This window comes from Cavia porcellus, unplaced genomic scaffold, assembly GCF_034190915.1.
Source record: "Cavia porcellus strain 051 isolate PalLab524CR breed Dunkin Hartley unplaced genomic scaffold, mCavPor4.1 scaffold_60, whole genome shotgun sequence".
Lineage (NCBI taxonomy): Eukaryota > Metazoa > Chordata > Mammalia > Rodentia > Caviidae > Cavia > Cavia porcellus.
This window is the reverse complement of record NW_026947543.1, coordinates 1,252,153-1,273,047: the sequence shown is the minus strand read 5'-3', so window position 1 is coordinate 1,273,047 and position 20,895 is coordinate 1,252,153.

Below are 20,895 nucleotides of genomic sequence, written 5' to 3'. Positions count from 1 at the left end.
AAAGGGAAACCCTTAGAATAGGGATGCAAATGCCCCTTTCACTAGAAATCCCAGGTATTTTCTCATGGCATGGAATATTTAGACTTCACAACTCATGTAGTGAACCCAGGGACCTAGACCAAGTGTGTCTAGTTTAATGTTGTCCTCTTTTTGGAAACAGCATCTTATGTAGTTGTTGAAAGAGGCCTTGAGATCAATTCGTAGCCCAAGATGGACTGGAACTCCCAAGGATCCATCCACCTCAGCCCCCAGATTGCTGGGATTATAGGCATGAGGGACCATGCCAAGCATGTGCACAGAGATTCTTACATAATTTGTGAAATCCCACTACTGGTCTATAGGTAGCTTCTGTGCTTCAGGCTTTAGGAATATGCCTCTCTTTGTTTTGGCTCCCCTTGTTCAGGTGTCCATTTCTATTGTGATAAGCTCCAAGGCCCCAGGCAAAGGAGTGGCTGCCCTTCCTCTGGTGTGTCCTTGGATGATTACAGCCTTTGATGAACAGGGTTCAAATATATTGGATCCTGTGCATTTGAAGAGGAAATGAGTAAAGATTCATGAGTTAATGTGGACATGCCAGGGAATTGAGGGGCCATGATAGAGACAAAACTTCAGGCCATGGGCTGAAGGCTGAGGATTCTGTACCTCTACCTTCTTGAATAGTGGGCCTGCTGAGCAATTGTGTGCTCTCAAATGTAATTTGATGGGTTTTGTTTTAATTTATTTTGTTTTTTGCTTTGGTTTTTTACATGGAAGGAACTGTACCATGGTTTGAAGAAGCTGGAGTGTCTTACCTAAGAGAAATTTGCAAAAAGGGACAATTCAGCAGCCAAGAATTTCACAAATGCCCTTGGCGTTTTAAAAAATGTGACATAAAGTTGAGTGTGTCATGTCCATGTCTCTTTACAAAAGATTTTACCTCCTATTTGATAGGAATTTCTGTTTCTTTGAAAGGTCAACCTGCACTGAATTAAAGATAATCCCTCCTTTCCTCATTCTGCTTGAAACCACATCCTTTGTTAGTTATATTTTCTTACGCAGCAACACTTGGAGATGACTACAGCGAGAGTTTCCCATTGGTGGAATTTCCACGGAGACACATGAAGTAATACTGCACAATTTCAAGTGAAGTGCACTGTCCATTGACAATGGCAACTCTGGGCAACTCTATAGTAACTGAAAATCTTAGAAAGTCTGAAAGTGAGTGAATGAAAATGGGCCTCTCCACATTTGGACAGGGCCTCTCCTGAAGCACACATTTGTGGAAAAAGTAATTATGAGAGACGAATGAACTCCCAAAACGGAATGGAAATTTTCTTGTTTAGGCCTGGAACGCTATGGCCTGGAGCCCTGTGATTCTAACTGGATGAGCAAAGTGTCAGCAGAAATCAAAGTAAAAGACACACCATTTAGGGAACTCGATATTTAACCAGGTGTCCAGAGTAGTGGCAAACTGTACTTGTGTCAATTTGCTCAAATCCTGTCTTCACAAGAAAGTAAATTCCAGCACGACCAGTGACTAGAGGAGGACACATTTCAAAGGACTTGTAAAAAGTCCAACCCTGAACTTAGCCCAACACTGAATTTAGATGAAAAGTAGCAGAGTCTGTTAGTCTTTCAAGTTTTAATAGGAGAAACTTATAGCATGTAATAGCTGTTACATGAATAACTTCAGAGCTTTTGGAGAGGTCGAAATCACTATGAGTGAGGGCTTCCCTGACTCACAAAGTTAAAAATAGGAAAACAAACAATTTGCAAAACCAATCAACCAATTAAATACAAACACTAAGTCCAAAGGGTTTCACTGGTTTTAAAACCACTTATGGAATGCACAACTATTGATGAGGCTTACTCTGCATTCTGCTTTACTCAGGCCTCGTACATGAGCAACGGTGAAAGCAAAATTCAAAATGTTATGTGAAGTGACCATTTCATTGTTGAAACCATGACCCAATAGACATTTTCTCTTTTGAAACTTCGTACATTATCCATATATGTTCTCAAAGGGAAGGAATACACAGGATTTAGGCTGAATTATTTTTTTCAGTATTTTGTGTTCCACCAGATTTATTTGAAGATCTCCTGTCCTGCATCCACTGCCCAATGCAGAAGGCCACACATAGGACAACCCACATGAAAACTTCGTTTCTACAGCCTGATTATATCATCATGAGAATATAATTTTCCTTTCATCATCAAAGATTTTTACATCAGATTAACCAGCTCTCTTGCTTGCCCATGTTTTTCTCTGGTTTTTGTACCTTGAAATGGGTGTGCACTCTTCCCAGCCTTGATCTCATTCTTCCCCCATATTTCCAAACATATTCATCTGGGAAACATGTAAAGATCTTATTCGCGGCTTGTGTCATTGTTTTCAAATATCTGCCCTTGAAATTCAACTTCCACCACTGTCTCTCATATCCAAAGCTATGTGCTTGCAGAGGATTTCTGCTGAGAAATTTCACAGAAAGCTCTTATACTGCAGGTGAATGATGCCAGCAAGTTTTGACTGAATAGCTTAGGGAACAGGACTCAGCCAAATGACTGACATGACAAGGGAAAAGCGTATGCTCAAGGATAGGACATGGCAGAGGTCATCTGCCAGGCCCTGGCATATTTAATATCCCAGTGAAAGTACATCAATGTGTAGATTGGAAAGCATTTCCATCCACAAATTCTGAGCAGTGAAGCCTTCAGAGAGAATATTGTGGCATACCAGGCCAAGAATATTCATCCTATTTAAATCTTGCCCTACAAGGTCCTCTGTGCCACTGAGGTCTCCATGGCAACGCCCAGCATTGTGACTCAGGTCTCCTACTGCACACTTGTATCCTAGAGCCTAAAGTCCAGCTCACAATGGTGCTCAGCCCATCACAGCCCATTGTGGTTGCCTGGCAACCACAAGCTTGTGGATTTCTGTGAACTGTTTCAGCCCAACTCTGCAGCTTTCCACCTCATACAACCACAGCCATTCCAATCATGCAGTATTTGATTAGCCTCTCTATATTGCCTCAGAATTTTTTTTTTACAGTTGTAGTGATCAAGAAAATTTGACATATTTTGAGAAGTGGAGGGAAGTAATTGGAAAACCTTTTGGTATGTCTGAGGTCTATGGGTTCCAAACTTGACTATCCCAGTCTCTTAAATTTTCAAACCTAGAGCCTAAAATCCACCTCACAGGGATGTTCAGCCAATCTCAGCCCAGGGTGGTTGCCTGGCAACCACAAGCCTGTGGATTTCTGTGAACAGTTTCAGCCCAACTCTGCAGCTTTCCACCTCATACAACCACAGCCATTCCAACCATGCAGTATTTGATTCACCTCTCTAAGTTGCCTCAGAATTTTCTTTGAACTTGTGGTGATCAAGCAAATTTGACATATTTTGACACGTGGAGGGAAGTAATTGGCTCTGTCTTTAGCTCTGTTTGTGTTATATGGGGTCCAAATGTGACTATCCCAGTCTATTCAGTTATCAAACTTAAAAAGCCAAATGTTTCAAGGGAGGAAAGAAAATGCCACAATGATTTGGGTTCTGCCAAGTTTCTGGTGGCTTGGGAAGCAAACCTGCAAACCATACATGCAGTCTCTGCTGGATTACTGCCACCATGGTAGTATCAGTTAGCACTAAAAGCCAGCAACCAGAAGATGAGACCCAAAATGAAAGTGAATCCTTGCAGTGCATGAATATTTGGAGTGCCTGCTTCAACTATCCAGCTTCCTCGGGGTTCACTTGTCTGCAATCGCTATTTCAAGGAGGTCTGCAGCCATTCCAGCATAACCCTGAACACTAAACATGAGGTACTAGCTCAATACCTTAACAACAGCAGGTTTTCCCAGAATTCAACTGTAAAATGGTGAAAGGGAAACCCTTAGAAAAGGGATGCAAATGCCCCTTTCACTAGAAATCCCAGGTATTTTCTCATGGCATGGAATATTTAGACTCCACAACTCATGTAGTGAACCCAGGGACCTAGACCAAGTGTGTCTAGTTTAATGTTGTCCTCTTTTTGGAAACAGCATCTTATGTAGTTGTTGAAAGAGGCCTTGAGATAAATTCGTAGCCCAAGATGGACTGGAACTCCCAAGGATCCATCCAGCTCAACCCCCAGATTGCTGGGATTATAGGCATGAGGGGCCATGCCAAGCATGTGCACAGCGATTCTTACATAATTTGTGAAATCCCACTACTGGTCTATAGGTAGCTTCTGTGCTTCAGGCTTTAGGAATATGCCTGTCTTTGTTTTGGCTCCCCTTGTTCAGGTGTCCATTTCTATTGTGATAAGCTCCAAGGCCCCAGGCAAGGGAGTGGCTGCCCTTCCTCTGGTGTGTCCTTGGATGATTGCAGCCCAGGTGAACAGGGTTCAAATATATTGGATCCTGTGCATTTGAAGAGGAAATGAGTAAAGATTCATGAGTTAATGTGGACATGCCAGGGAATTGAGGGGCCATGATAGAGACAAAACTTCAGGCCATGGGCTGAAGGCTGAGGATTCTGTACCTCTACCTTCTTGAATAGTGGGCCTGCTGAGCAATTGTGTGCTCTCAAATGTAATTTGATGGGTTTTGTTTTAATTTATTTTGTTTTTTGCTTTGGTTTTTTACATGGAAGGAAATGTACCATGGTTTGAAGAAGCTGGAGTGTCTTACCTAAGAGAAATTTGCAAAAAGGGACAATTCAGCAGCCAAGAATTTCTCAAATGCCCTTGGCGTTTTAAAAAAAGTGACATAAAGTTGAGTGTGTAATGTCCATGTCTCTTTACAAAAGATTTTACCTCCTATTTGATAGGAATTACTGTTTCTTTGAAAGGTCAACCTGCACTGAAATAAAGATAATCCCTCCTTTCCTCATTCTGCTTGAAACCACATCCTTTGTTAGTTATATTTTCTTACGCAGCAACACTTGGAGATGACTACAGCGAGAGTTTCCCATTGGTGGAATTTCCACGGAGACACATGAAGTAATACTGCACAATTTCAAGTGAAGTGCACTGTCCCTTGACAATGGCAAGTCTGGGCAACTCTCTAGTAACTGAAAATCTTAGAAAGTCTGAAAGTGAGTGAATGAAAATGGGCCTCTCCACATTTGGACAGGGCCTCTCCTGAAGCACCCATTTGTGGAAAAAGTAATTATGAGAGACGAATGAACTCCCAAAACGGAATGGAAATTTTCTTGTTTAGGACTGGAACGCTATGGCCTGGAGCCCTGTGGTTCTAACTGGATGAGCAAAGTGTCAGCAGAGATCAAAGTAAAACACACACCATTTACTGAACTCGATATTTAACCAGGTGTCCAGAGTAGTGGCAAACTGTACTTGTGTCAATTTGCTCAAATCCTGTCTTCACAAGAAAGTAAATTCCAGCACGACCAGTGACTAGAGGAGGACACATTTCAAAGGACTTGTAAAAAGTCCAACCCTGAACTTAGCCCAACACTGAATTTAGATGAAAAGTAGCAGAGTCTGTTAGTCTTTCAAGTTTTAATAGGAGAAACTTATAGCATGTAATAGCTGTTACATGAATAACTTCAGAGCTTTTGGAGAGGTCGAAATCACTATGAGTGAGGGCTTCCCTGACTTACAAAGTTAAAAATAGTAAAACAAACAATTTGCAAAACCAATCAACCAATTAAATACAAACACTAAGTCCAAAGGGTTTCACTGGTTTTAAAACCACTTATGGAATGCACAACTATTGATGAGGCTTACTCTGCATTCTGCTTTACTCAGGCCTGGTGCATGAGCAACTGTGAAAGCAAAATTCAAAATGTTATGTGAAGTGACCATTTCATTGTTGAAACCATGACCCAATAGACATTTTCTCTTTTGAAACTTCATACATTATCCATATATGTTCTCAAAAGGAAGGAATACACAGGATTTAGCCTGAATTATTTTTTTCAGTATTTTGTGTTCCACCAGATTTATTTGAAGATCTCCTGTCCTGCATCCACTGCCCAATGCAGAAGGCCACACATAGGACAACCCAAATGAAAACTTCACTTCTACAGCCTGATTATATCATCATGAGAATATAATTTTCCTTTTATCATCAAAGATTTTTACATCCGATTAACCAGCTCTCTTGCTTGCCCATGTTTTTCCCTGGTTTTTGTACCTTGAAATGGGTGTGCACTCTTCCCAGCCTTGATCTCCATCTTCCCCCATATTTCCAAACATATTCATCTGGGAAACATGTAAAGATCTTATTCGGGGCTTGTTTCATTGTTTTCAAATATCTGCCCTTGAAATTCAACTTCCACCGCTGTCTCTCATATCCAAAGCTATGTGCTTGCAGAGGATTTCTGCTGAGAAATTTCACAGAAAGCTCTTATACTGCAGGTGAATGATGCCAGCAAGTATTGACTGAATAGCTTAGGGAACAGGACTCAGCCAAATGACTGACATGACAAGGGAAAAGCGTATGCTCAAGGATAGGACATGGCAGAGGTCATCTGCCAGGCCCTGGCATATTTAATATCCCATTGAAAGTACATTAATGTGTAGATTGGCAAGCATTTCCATCCACAAATTCTGAGCAGTGAAGCCTTCGGAGAGAATATTGTGGCATACCAGGCCAAGAATATTCATCCTATTTATATCTTGCCCTACAAGGTCCTCTGTGCCACTGAGGTCTCCATGGCAACGCCCAGCATTGTGACTCAGGTCTCCTACTGCACACTTGTATCCTAGAGCCTAAAGTCCAGCTCACAATGGTGCTCAGCCCATCACAGCCCATTGTGGTTGCCTGGCAACCACAAGCTTGTGGATTTCTGTGAACTGTTTCAGCCCAACTCTGCAGCTTTCCACCTCATACAACCACAGCCATTCCAATCATGCAGTATTTGATTATCCTCTCTATGTTGCCTCAGAATTTTTTTTTTACAGTTGTAGTGATCAAGAAAATTTGACATATTTTGAGAAGTGGAGGGAAGTAATTGGAAAACCTTTTGGTATGTCTGAGGTCTATGGGTTCCAAACTTGACTATCCCAGTCTTTTAAATTTTCAAACCTAGAGCCTAAAATCCACCTCACAGGGATGTTCAGCCAATCTCAGCCCAGTGTGGTTGCCTGGCAACCACAAGCCTGTGGATTTCTGTGAACAGTTTCAGCCCAACTCTGCAGCTTTCCACCTCATACAACCACAGCCATTCCAACCATGCAGTATTTGATTCACCTCTCTAAGTTGCCTCAGAATTTTCTTTGAACATGTGGTGATCAAGCAAATTTGACATATTTTGACAAGTGGAGGGAAGTAATTGGCTCTGTCTTTAGCTCTGTTTGTGGTATATGGGGTCCAAAGGTGACTAGCCCAGTCTATTCAGTTATCAAACGTAGAAAGCCAAATGTTTCAAGGGAGGAAAGAAAATGCCACAATGATTTGGGTTCTGCCAAGTTTCTGGTCGCTTGGGAAGCAAACCTGCAAACCATACATGCATTCTCTGCTGGATTACTGCCACCATGGTAGTATCAGTTAGCACTAAAACCCAGCAACCAGAAGATGAGACCCAAAATGAAAGTGAATCCTTGCAGTGCATGAATATTTGGAGTGCCTGCTTCAACTATCCAGCTTCCTCGGGGTTCACTTGTCTGCAATCGCTATTTCAAGGAGGTCTGCAGCCATTCCAGCATAACCCTGAACACTAAACATGAGGTACTAGCTCAATACCTTATCACCAGCAGGTTTTCCCAGAATTCAACTGTAACATGGTGAAAGGGAAACCCTTAGAAAAGGGATGCAAATGCCCCTTTCACTAGAAATCCCAGGTATTTTCTCATGGCATGGAATATTTAGACTTCACAACTCATGTAGTGAACCCAGGGACCTAGACCAAGTGTGTCTAGTTTAATGTTGTCCTCTTTTTGGAAACAGCATCTTATGTAGTTGTTGAAAGAGGCCTTGAGATCAATTCGTAGCCCAAGATGGACTGGAACTCCCAAGGATCCATCCACCTCAGCCCCCAGATTGCTGGGATTATAGGCATGAGGGACCATGCCAAGCATGTGCACAGAGATTCTTACATAATTTGTGAAATCCCACTACTGGTCTATAGGTAGCTTCTGTGCTTCAGGCTTTAGGAATATGCCTCTCTTTGTTTTGGCTCCCCTTGTTCAGGTGTCCATTTCTATTGTGATAAGCTCCAAGGCCCCAGGCAAAGGAGTGGCTGCCCTTCCTCTGGTGTGTCCTTGGATGATTACAGCCTTTGATGAACAGGGTTCAAATATATTGGATCCTGTGCATTTGAAGAGGAAATGAGTAAAGATTCATGAGTTAATGTGGACATGCCAGGGAATTGAGGGGCCATGATAGAGACAAAACTTCAGGCCATGGGCTGAAGGCTGAGGATTCTGTACCTCTACCTTCTTGAATAGTGGGCCTGCTGAGCAATTGTGTGCTCTCAAATGTAATTTGATGGGTTTTGTTTTAATTTATTTTGTTTTTTGCTTTGGTTTTTTACATGGAAGGAACTGTACCATGGTTTGAAGAAGCTGGAGTGTCTTACCTAAGAGAAATTTGCAAAAAGGGACAATTCAGCAGCCAAGAATTTCACAAATGCCCTTGGCGTTTTAAAAAATGTGACATAAAGTTGAGTGTGTCATGTCCATGTCTCTTTACAAAAGATTTTACCTCCTATTTGATAGGAATTTCTGTTTCTTTGAAAGGTCAACCTGCACTGAATTAAAGATAATCCCTCCTTTCCTCATTCTGCTTGAAACCACATCCTTTGTTAGTTATATTTTCTTACGCAGCAACACTTGGAGATGACTACAGCGAGAGTTTCCCATTGGTGGAATTTCCACGGAGACACATGAAGTAATACTGCACAATTTCAAGTGAAGTGCACTGTCCATTGACAATGGCAACTCTGGGCAACTCTCTAGTAACTGAAAATCTTAGAAAGTCTGAAAGTGAGTGAATGAAAATGGGCCTCTCCACATTTGGACAGGGCCTCTCCTGAAGCACACATTTGTGGAAAAAGTAATTATGAGAGACGAATGAACTCCCAAAACGGAATGGAAATTTTCTTGTTTAGGCCTGGAACGCTATGGCCTGGAGCCCTGTGATTCTAACTGGATGAGCAAAGTGTCAGCAGAAATCAAAGTAAAAGACACACCATTTAGGGAACTCGATATTTAACCAGGTGTCCAGAGTAGTGGCAAACTGTACTTGTGTCAATTTGCTCAAATCCTGTCTTCACAAGAAAGTAAATTCCAGCACGACCAGTGACTAGAGGAGGACACATTTCAAAGGACTTGTAAAAAGTCCAACCCTGAACTTAGCCCAACACTGAATTTAGATGAAAAGTAGCAGAGTCTGTTAGTCTTTCAAGTTTTAATAGGAGAAACTTATAGCATGTAATAGCTGTTACATGAATAACTTCAGAGCTTTTGGAGAGGTCGAAATCACTATGAGTGAGGGCTTCCCTGACTCACAAAGTTAAAAATAGGAAAACAAACAATTTGCAAAACCAATCAACCAATTAAATACAAACACTAAGTCCAAAGGGTTTCACTGGTTTTAAAACCACTTATGGAATGCACAACTATTGATGAGGCTTACTCTGCATTCTGCTTTACTCAGGCCTGGTACATGAGCAACGGTGAAAGCAAAATTCAAAATGTTATGTGAAGTGACCATTTCATTGTTGAAACCATGACCCAATAGACATTTTCTCTTTTGAAACTTCGTACATTATCCATATATGTTCTCAAAGGGAAGGAATACACAGGATTTAGGCTGAATTATTTTTTTCAGTATTTTGTGTTCCACCAGATTTATTTGAAGATCTCCTGTCCTGCATCCACTGCCCAATGCAGAAGGCCACACATAGGACAACCCACATGAAAACTTCGTTTCTACAGCCTGATTATATCATCATGAGAATATAATTTTCCTTTCATCATCAAAGATTTTTACATCAGATTAACCAGCTCTCTTGCTTGCCCATGTTTTTCTCTGGTTTTTGTACCTTGAAATGGGTGTGCACTCTTCCCAGCCTTGATCTCATTCTTCCCCCATATTTCCAAACATATTCATCTGGGAAACATGTAAAGATCTTATTCGCGGCTTGTGTCATTGTTTTCAAATATCTGCCCTTGAAATTCAACTTCCACCACTGTCTCTCATATCCAAAGCTATGTGCTTGCAGAGGATTTCTGCTGAGAAATTTCACAGAAAGCTCTTATACTGCAGGTGAATGATGCCAGCAAGTCTTGACTGAATAGCTTAGGGAACAGGACTCAGCCAAATGACTGACATGACAAGGGAAAAGCGTATGCTCAAGGATAGGACATGGCAGAGGTCATCTGCCAGGCCCTGGCATATTTAATATCCCATTGAAAGTACATCAATGTGTAGATTGGAAAGCATTTCCATCCACAAATTCTGAGCAGTGAAGCCTTCAGAGAGAATATTGTGGCATACCAGGCCAAGAATATTCATCCTATTTAAATCTTGCCCTACAAGGTCCTCTGTGCCACTGAGGTCTCCATGGCAACGCCCAGCATTGTGACTCAGGTCTCCTACTGCACACTTGTATCCTAGAGCCTAAAGTCCAGCTCACAATGGTGCTCAGCCCATCACAGCCCATTGTGGTTGCCTGGCAACCACAAGCTTGTGGATTTCTGTGAACTGTTTCAGCCCAACTCTGCAGCTTTCCACCTCATACAACCACAGCCATTCCAATCATGCAGTATTTGATTAGCCTCTCTATATTGCCTCAGAATTTTTTTTTACAGTTGTAGTGATCAAGAAAATTTGACATATTTTGAGAAGTGGAGGGAAGTAATTGGAAAACCTTTTGGTATGTCTGAGGTCTATGGGTTCCAAACTTGACTATCCCAGTCTCTTAAATTTTCAAACCTAGAGCCTAAAATCCACCTCACAGGGATGTTCAGCCAATCTCAGCCCAGTGTGGTTGCCTGGCAACCACAAGCCTGTGGATTTCTGTGAACAGTTTCAGCCCAACTCTGCAGCTTTCCACCTCATACAACCACAGCCATTCCAACCATGCAGTATTTGATTCACCTCTCTAAGTTGCCTCAGAATTTTCTTTGAACTTGTGGTGATCAAGCAAATTTGACATATTTTGACACGTGGAGGGAAGTAATTGGCTCTGTCTTTAGCTCTGTTTGTGGTATATGGGGTCCAAATGTGACTATCCCAGTCTATTCAGTTATCAAACTTAAAAAGCCAAATGTTTCAAGGGAGGAAAGAAAATGCCACAATGATTTGGGTTCTGCCAAGTTTCTGGTGGCTTGGGAAGCAAACCTGCAAACCATACATGCAGTCTCTGCTGGATTACTGCCACCATGGTAGTATCAGTTAGCACTAAAAGCCAGCAACCAGAAGATGAGACCCAAAATGAAAGTGAATCCTTGCAGTGCATGAATATTTGGAGTGCCTGCTTCAACTATCCAGCTTCCTCGGGGTTCACTTGTCTGCAATCGCTATTTCAAGGAGGTCTGCAGCCATTCCAGCATAACCCTGAACACTAAACATGAGGTACTAGCTCAATACCTTAACAACAGCAGGTTTTCCCAGAATTCAACTGTAAAATGGAGAAAGGGAAACCCTTAGAAAAGGGATGCAAATGCCCCTTTCACAAGAAATCCCAGGTATTTTCTCATGGCATGGAATATTTAGACTCCACAACTCATGTAGTGAACCCAGGGACCTAGACCAAGTGTGTCTAGTTTAATGTTGTCCTCTTTTTGGAAACAGCATCTTATGTAGTTGTTGAAAGAGGCCTTGAGATAAATTCGTAGCCCAAGATGGACTGGAACTCCCAAGGATCCATCCAGCTCAACCCCCAGATTGCTGGGATTATAGGCATGAGGGGCCATGCCAAGCATGTGCACAGCGATTCTTACATAATTTGTGAAATCCCACTACTGGTCTATAGGTAGCTTCTGTGCTTCAGGCTTTAGGAATATGCCTGTCTTTGTTTTGGCTCCCCTTGTTCAGGTGTCCATTTCTATTGTGATAAGCTCCAAGGCCCCAGGCAAGGGAGTGGCTGCCCTTCCTCTGGTGTGTCCTTGGATGATTACAGCCCAGGTGAACAGGGTTCAAATATATTGGATCCTGTGCATTTGAAGAGGAAATGAGTAAAGATTCATGAGTTAATGTGGACATGCCAGGGAATTGAGGGGCCATGATAGAGACAAAACTTCAGGCCATGGGCTGAAGGCTGAGGATTCTGTACCTCTACCTTCTTGAATAGTGGGCCTGCTGAGCAATTGTGTGCTCTCAAATATAATTTGATGGGTTTTGTTTTAATTTATTTTGTTTTTTGCTTTGGTTTTTTACATGGAAGGAAATGTACCATGGTTTGAAGAAGCTGGAGTGTCTTACCTAAGAGAAATTTGCAAAAAGGGACAATTCAGCAGCCAAGAATTTCTCAAATGCCCTTGGCGTTTTAAAAAAAGTGACATAAAGTTGAGTGTGTCATGTCCATGTCTCTTTACAAAAGATTTTACCTCCTATTTGATAGGAATTACTGTTTCTTTGAAAGGTCAACCTGCACTGAAATAAAGATAATCCCTCCTTTCCTCATTCTGCTTGAAACCACATCCTTTGTTAGTTATATTTTCTTACGCAGCAACACTTGGAGATGACTACAGCGAGAGTTTCCCATTGGTGGAATTTCCACGGAGACACATGAAGTAATACTGCACAATTTCAAGTGAAGTGCACTGTCCCTTGACAATGGCAAGTCTGGGCAACTCTCTAGTAACTGAAAATCTTAGAAAGTCTGAAAGTGAGTGAATGAAAATGGGCCTCTCCACATTTGGACAGGGCCTCTCCTGAAGCACCCATTTGTGGAAAAAGTAATTATGAGAGACGAATGAACTCCCAAAACGGAATGGAAATTTTCTTGTTTAGGACTGGAACGCTATGGCCTGGAGCCCTGTGGTTCTAACTGGATGAGCAAAGTGTCAGCAGAGATCAAAGTAAAACACACACCATTTACTGAACTCGATATTTAACCAGGTGTCCAGAGTAGTGGCAAACTGTACTTGTGTCAATTTGCTCAAATCCTGTCTTCACAAGAAAGTAAATTCCAGCACGACCAGTGACTAGAGGAGGACACATTTCAAAGGACTTGTAAAAAGTCCAACCCTGAACTTAGCCCAACACTGAATTTAGATGAAAAGTAGCAGAGTCTGTTAGTCTTTCAAGTTTTAATAGGAGAAACTTATAGCATGTAATAGCTGTTACATGAATAACTTCAGAGCTTTTGGAGAGGTCGAAATCACTATGAGTGAGGGCTTCCCTGACTCACAAAGTTAAAAATAGTAAATCAAACAATTTGCAAAACCAATCAACCAATTAAATACAAACACTAAGTCCAAAGGGTTTCACTGGTTTTAAAACCACTTATGGAATGCACAACTATTGATGAGGCTTACTCTGCATTCTGCTTTACTCAGGCCTGGTGCATGAGCAACTGTGAAAGCAAAATTCAAAATGTTATGTGAAGTGACCATTTCATTGTTGAAACCATGACCCAATAGACATTTTCTCTTTTGAAACTTCATACATTATCCATATATGTTCTCAAAAGGAAGGAATACACAGGATTTAGCCTGAATTATTTTTTTCAGTATTTTGTGTTCCACCAGATTTATTTGAAGATCTCCTGTCCTGCATCCACTGCCCAATGCAGAAGGCCACACATAGGACAACCCAAATGATAACTTCACTTCTACAGCCTGATTATATCATCATGAGAATATAATTTTCCTTTTATCATCAAAGATTTTTACATCAGATTAACCAGCTCTCTTGCTTGCCCATGTTTTTCCCTGGTTTTTGTACCTTGAAATGGGTGTGCACTCTTCCCAGCCTTGATCTCCATCTTCCCCCATATTTCCAAACATATTCATCTGGGAAACATGTAAAGATCTTATTCGGGGCTTGTTTCATTGTTTTCAAATATCTGCCCTTGAAATTCAACTTCCACCACTGTCTCTCATATCCAAAGCTATGTGCTTGCAGAGGATTTCTGCTGAGAAATTTCACAGAAAGCTCTTATACTGCAGGTGAATGATGCCAGCAAGTATTGACTGAATAGCTTAGGGAACGGACTCAGCCAAATTACTGACATGACAAGGGAAAAGCGTATGCTCAAGGATAGGACATGGCAGAGGTCATCTGCCAGGCCCTGGCATATTTAATATATCATTGAAAGTACATTAATGTGTAGATTGGCAAGCATTTCCATCCACAAATTCTGAGCAGTGAAGCCTTCGGAGAGAATATTGTGGCATACCAGGCCAAGAATATTCATCCTATTTATATCTTGCCCTACAAGGTCCTCTGTGCCACTGAGGTCTCCATGGCAACGCCCAGCATTGTGACTCAGGTCTCCTACTGCACACTTGTATCCTAGAGCCTAAAGTCCAGCTCACAATGGTGCTCAGCCCATCACAGCCCATTGTGGTTGCCTGGCAACCACAAGCTTGTGGATTTCTGTGAACTGTTTCAGCCCAACTCTGCAGCTTTCCACCTCATACAACCACAGCCATTCCAATCATGCAGTATTTGATTAGCCTCTCTATGTTGCCTCAGAATTTTTTTTTTACAGTTGTAGTGATCAAGAAAATTTGACATATTTTGAGAAGTGGAGGGAAGTAATTGGAAAACCTTTTGGTATGTCTGAGGTCTATGGGTTCCAAACTTGACTATCCCAGTCTTTTAAATTTTCAAACCTAGAGCCTAAAATCCACCTCACAGGGATGTTCAGCCAATCTCAGCCCAGTGTGGTTGCCTGGCAACCACAAGCCTGTGGATTTCTGTGAACAGTTTCAGCCCAACTCTGCAGCTTTCCACCTCATACAACCACAGCCATTCCAACCATGCAGTATTTGATTCACCTCTCTAAGTTGCCTCAGAATTTTCTTTGAACATGTGGTGATCAAGCAAATTTGACATATTTTGACGAGTGGAGTGAAGTAATTGGCTCTGTCTTTAGCTCTGTTTGTGGTATATGGGGTCCAAAGGTGACTAGCCCAGTCTATTCAGTTATCAAACGTAGAAAGCCAAATGTTTCAAGGGAGGAAAGAAAATGCCACAATGATTTGGGTTCTGCCAAGTTTCTGGTGGCTTGGGAAGCAAACCTGCAAACCATACATGCATTCTCTGCTGGATTACTGCCACCATGGTAGTATCAGTTAGCACTAAAACCCAGCAACCAGAAGATGAGACCCAAAATGAAAGTGAATCCTTGCAGTGCATGAATATTTGGAGTGCCTGCTTCAACTATCCAGCTTCCTCGGGGTTCACTTGTCTGCAATCGCTATTTCAAGGAGGTCTGCAGCCATTCCAGCATAACCCTGAACACTAAACATGAGGTACTAGCTCAATACCTTATCACCAGCAGGTTTTCCCAGAATTCAACTGTAACATGGTGAAAGGGAAACCCTTAGAAAAGGGATGCAAATGCCCCTTTCACTAGAAATCCCAGGTATTTTCTCATGGCATGGAATATTTAGACTTCACAACTCATGTAGTGAACCCAGGGACCTAGACCAAGTGTGTCTAGTTTAATGTTGTCCTCTTTTTGGAAACAGCATCTTATGTAGTTGTTGAAAGAGGCCTTGAGATCAATTCGTAGCCCAAGATGGACTGGAACTCCCAAGGATCCATCCACCTCAGCCCCCAGATTGCTGGGATTATAGGCATGAGGGACCATGCCAAGCATGTGCACAGAGATTCTTACATAATTTGTGAAATCCCACTACTGGTCTATAGGTAGCTTCTGTGCTTCAGGCTTTAGGAATATGCCTCTCTTTGTTTTGGCTCCCCTTGTTCAGGTGTCCATTTCTATTGTGATAAGCTCCAAGGCCCCAGGCAAAGGAGTGGCTGCCCTTCCTCTGGTGTGTCCTTGGATGATTACAGCCTTTGATGAACAGGGTTCAAATATATTGGATCCTGTGCATTTGAAGAGGAAATGAGTAAAGATTCATGAGTTAATGTGGACATGCCAGGGAACTGAGGGGCCATGATAGAGACAAAACTTCAGGCCATGGGCTGAAGGCTGAGGATTCTGTACCTCTACCTTCTTGAATAGTGGGCCTGCTTAGCAATTGTGTGCTCTCAAATGTAATTTGATGGGTTTTGTTTTAATTTATTTTGTTTTTTGCTTTGGTTTTTTACATGGAAGGAACTGTACCATGGTTTGAAGAAGCTGGAGTGTCTTACCTAAGAGAAATTTGCAAAAAGGGACAATTCAGCAGCCAAGAATTTCACAAATGCCCTTGGCGTTTTAAAAAAAGTGACATAAAGTTGAGTGTGTCATGTCCATGTCTCTTTACAAAAGATTTTACCTCCTATTTGATAGGAATTTCTGTTTCTTTGAAAGGTCAACCTGCACTGAATTAAAGATAATCCCTCCTTTCCTCATTCTGCTTGAAACCACATCCTTTGTTAGTTATATTTTCTTACGCAGCAACACTTGGAGATGACTACAGCGAGAGTTTCCCATTGGTGGAATTTCCACGGAGACACATGAAGTAATACTGCACAATTTCAAGTGAAGTGCACTGTCCATTGACAATGGCAACTCTGGGGAACTCTCTAATAACTGAAAATCTTAGAAAGTCTGAAAGTAAGTGAATGAAAATGGGCCTCTCCACATTTGGACAGGGCCTCTCCTGAAGCACACATTTGTGGAAAAAGTAATTATGAGAGACGAATGAACTCCCAAAACGGAATGGAAATTTTCTTGTTTAGGCCTGGAACGCTATGGCCTGGAGCCCTGTGATTCTAACTGGATGAGCAAAGTGTCAGCAGAAATCAAAGTAAAAGACACACCATTTAGGGAACTCGATATTTAACCAGGTGTCCAGAGTAGTGGCAAACTGTACTTGTGTCAATTTGCTCAAATCCTGTCTTCACAAGAAAGTAAATTCCAGCACGACCAGTGACTAGAGGAGGACACATTTCAAAGGACTTGTAAAAAGTCCAACCCTGAACTTAGCCCAACACTGAATTTAGATGAAAAGTAGCAGAGTCTGTTAGTCTTTCAAGTTTTAATAGGAGAAACTTATAGCATGTAATAGCTGTTACATGAATAACTTCAGAGCTTTTGGAGAGGTCGAAATCACTATGAGTGAGGGCTTCCCTGACTCACAAAGTTAAAAATAGGAAAACAAACAATTTGCAAAACCAATCAACCAATTAAATACAAACACTAAGTCCAAAGGGTTTCACTGGTTTTAAAACCACTTATGGAATGCACAACTATTGATGAGGCTTACTCTGCATTCTGCTTTACTCAGGCCTGGTACATGAGCAACGGTGAAAGCAAAATTCAAAATGTTATGTGAAGTGACCATTTCATTGTTGAAACCATGACCCAATAGACATTTTCTCTTTTGAAACTTCGTACATTATCCATATATGTTCTCAAAGGGAAGGAATACACAGGATTTAGGCTGAATTATTTTTTTCAGTATTTTGTGTTCCACCAGATTTATTTGAAGATCTCCTGTCCTGCATCCACTGCCCAATGCAGAAGGCCACACATAGGACAACCCACATGAAAACTTCGTTTCTACAGCCTGATTATATCATCATGAGAATATAATTTTCCTTTCATCATCAAAGATTTTTACATCAGATTAACCAGCTCTCTTGCTTGCCCATGTTTTTCTCTGGTTTTTGTACCTTGAAATGGGTGTGCACTCTTCCCAGCCTTGATCTCATTCTTCCCCCATATTTCCAAACATATTCATCTGGGAAACATGTAAAGATCTTATTCGCGGCTTGTGTCATTGTTTTCAAATATCTGCCCTTGAAATTCAACTTCCACCACTGTCTCTCATATCCAAAGCTATGTGCTTGCAGAGGATTTCTGCTGAGAAATTTCACAGAAAGCTCTTATACTGCAGGTGAATGATGCCAGCAAGTCTTGACTGAATAGCTTAGGGAACAGGACTCAGCCAAATGACTGACATGACAAGGGAAAAGCGTATGCTCAAGGATAGGACATGGCAGAGGTCATCTGCCAGGCCCTGGCATATTTAATATCCCATTGAAAGTACATCAATGTGTAGATTGGAAAGCATTTCCATCCACAAATTCTGAGCAGTGAAGCCTTCAGAGAGAATATTGTGGCATACCAGGCCAAGAATATTCATCCTATTTAAATCTTGCCCTACAAGGTCCTCTGTGCCACTGAGGTCTCCATGGCAACGCCCAGCATTGTGACTCAGGTCTCCTACTGCACACTTGTATCCTAGAGCCTAAAGTCCAGCTCACAATGGTGCTCAGCCCATCACAGCCCATTGTGGTTGCCTGGCAACCACAAGCTTGTGGATTTCTGTGAACTGTTTCAGCCCAACTCTGCAGCTTTCCACCTCATACAACCACAGCCATTCCAATCATGCAGTATTTGATTAGCCTCTCTATGTTGCCTCAGAATTTTTTTTTTACAGTTGTAGTGATCAAGAAAATTTGACATATTTTGAGAAGTGGAGGGAAGTAATTGGAAAACCTTTTGGTATGTCTGAGGTCTATGGGTTCCAAACTTGACTATCCCAGTCTTTTAAATTTTCAAACCTAGAGCCTAAAATCCACCTCACAGGGATGTTCAGCCAATCTCAGCCCAGTGTGGTTGCCTGGCAACCACAAGCCTGTGGATTTCTGTGAACAGTTTCAGCCCAACTCTGCAGCTTTCCACCTCATACAACCACAGCCATTCCAACCATGCAGTATTTGATTCACCTCTCTAAGTTGCCTCAGAATTTTCTTTGAACATGTGGTGATCAAGCAAATTTGACATATTTTGACGAGTGGAGTGAAGTAATTGGCTCTGTCTTTAGCTCTGTTTGTGGTATATGGGGTCCAAAGGTGACTAGCCCAGTCTATTCAGTTATCAAACGTAGAAAGCCAAATGTTTCAAGGGAGGAAAGAAAATGCCACAATGATTTGGGTTCTGCCAAGTTTCTGGTGGCTTGGGAAGCAAACCTGCAAACCATACATGCATTCTCTGCTGGATTACTGCCACCATGGTAGTATCAGTTAGCACTAAAACCCAGCAACCAGAAGATGAGACCCAAAATGAAAGTGAATCCTTGCAGTGCATGAATATTTGGAGTGCCTGCTTCAACTATCCAGCTTCCTCGGGGTTCACTTGTCTGCAATCGCTATTTCAAGGAGGTCTGCAGCCATTCCAGCATAACCCTGAACACTAAACATGAGGTACTAGCTCAATACCTTATCACCAGCAGGTTTTCCCAGAATTCAACTGTAACATGGTGAAAGGGAAACCCTTAGAAAAGGGATGCAAATGCCCCTTTCACTAGAAATCCCAGGTATTTTCTCATGGCATGGAATATTTAGACTTCACAACTCATGTAGTGAACCCAGGGACCTAGACCAAGTGTGTCTAGTTTAATGTTGTCCTCTTTTTGGAAACAGCATCTTATGTAGTTGTTGAAAGAGGCCTTGAGATCAATTCGTAGCCCAAGATGGACTGGAACTCCCAAGGATCCATCCACCTCAGCCCCCAGATTGCTGGGATTATAGGCATGAGGGACCATGCCAAGCATGTGCACAGAGATTCTTACATAATTTGTGAAATCCCACTACTGGTCTATAGGTAGCTTCTGTGCTTCAGGCTTTAGGAATATGCCTCTCTTTGTTTTGGCTCCCCTTGTTCAGGTGTCCATTTCTATTGTGATAAGCTCCAAGGCCCCAGGCAAAGGAGTGGCTGCCCTTCCTCTGGTGTGTCCTTGGATGATTACAGCCTTTGATGAACAGGGTTCAAATATATTGGATCCTGTGCATTTGAAGAGGAAATGAGTAAAGATTCATGAGTTAATGTGGACATGCCAGGGAACTGAGGGGCCATGATAGAGACAAAACTTCAGGCCATGGGCTGAAGGCTGAGGATTCTGTACCTCTACCTTCTTGAATAGTGGGCCTGCTGAGCAATTGTGTGCTCTCAAATGTAATTTGATGGGTTTTGTTTTAATTTATTTTGTTTTTTGCTTTGGTTTTTTACATGGAAGGAACTGTACCATGGTTTGAAGAAGCTGGAGTGTCTTACCTAAGAGAAATTTGCAAAAAGGGACAATTCAGCAGCCAAGAATTTCACAAATGCCCTTGGCGTTTTAAAAAAAGTGACATAAAGTTGAGTGTGTCATGTCCATGTCTCTTTACAAAAGATTTTACCTCCTATTTGATAGGAATTTCTGTTTCTTTGAAAGGTCAACCTGCACTGAATTAAAGATAATCCCTCCTTTCCTCATTCTGCTTGAAACCACATCCTTTGTTAGTTATATTTTCTTACGCAGCAACACTTGGAGATGACTACAGCGAGAGTTTCCCATTGGTGGAATTTCCACGGAGACACATGAAGTAATACTGCACAATTTCAAGTGAAGTGCACTGTCCATTGACAATGGCAACTCTGGGGAACTCTCTAGTAACTGAAAATCTTAGAAAGTCTGAAAGTAAGTGAATGAAAATGGGCCTCTCCACATTTGGACAGGGCCTCTCCTGAAGCACACATTTGTGGAAAAAGTAATTATGAGAGACGAATGAACTCCCAAAACGGAATGGAAATTTTCTTGTTTAGGCCTGGAACGCTATGGCCTGGAGCCCTGTGATTCTAACTGGATGAGCAAAGTGTCAGCAGAAATCAAAGTAAAAGACACACCATTTAGGGAACTCGATATTTAACCAGGTGTCCAGAGTAGTGGCAAACTGTACTTGTGTCAATTTGCTCAAATCCTGTCTTCACAAGAAAGTAAATTCCAGCACGACCAGTGACTAGAGGAGGACACATTTCACAGGACTTGTAAAAAGTCCAACCCTGAACTTAGCCCAACACTGAATTTAGATGAAAAGTAGCAGAGTCTGTTAGTCTTTCAAGTTTTAATAGGAGAAA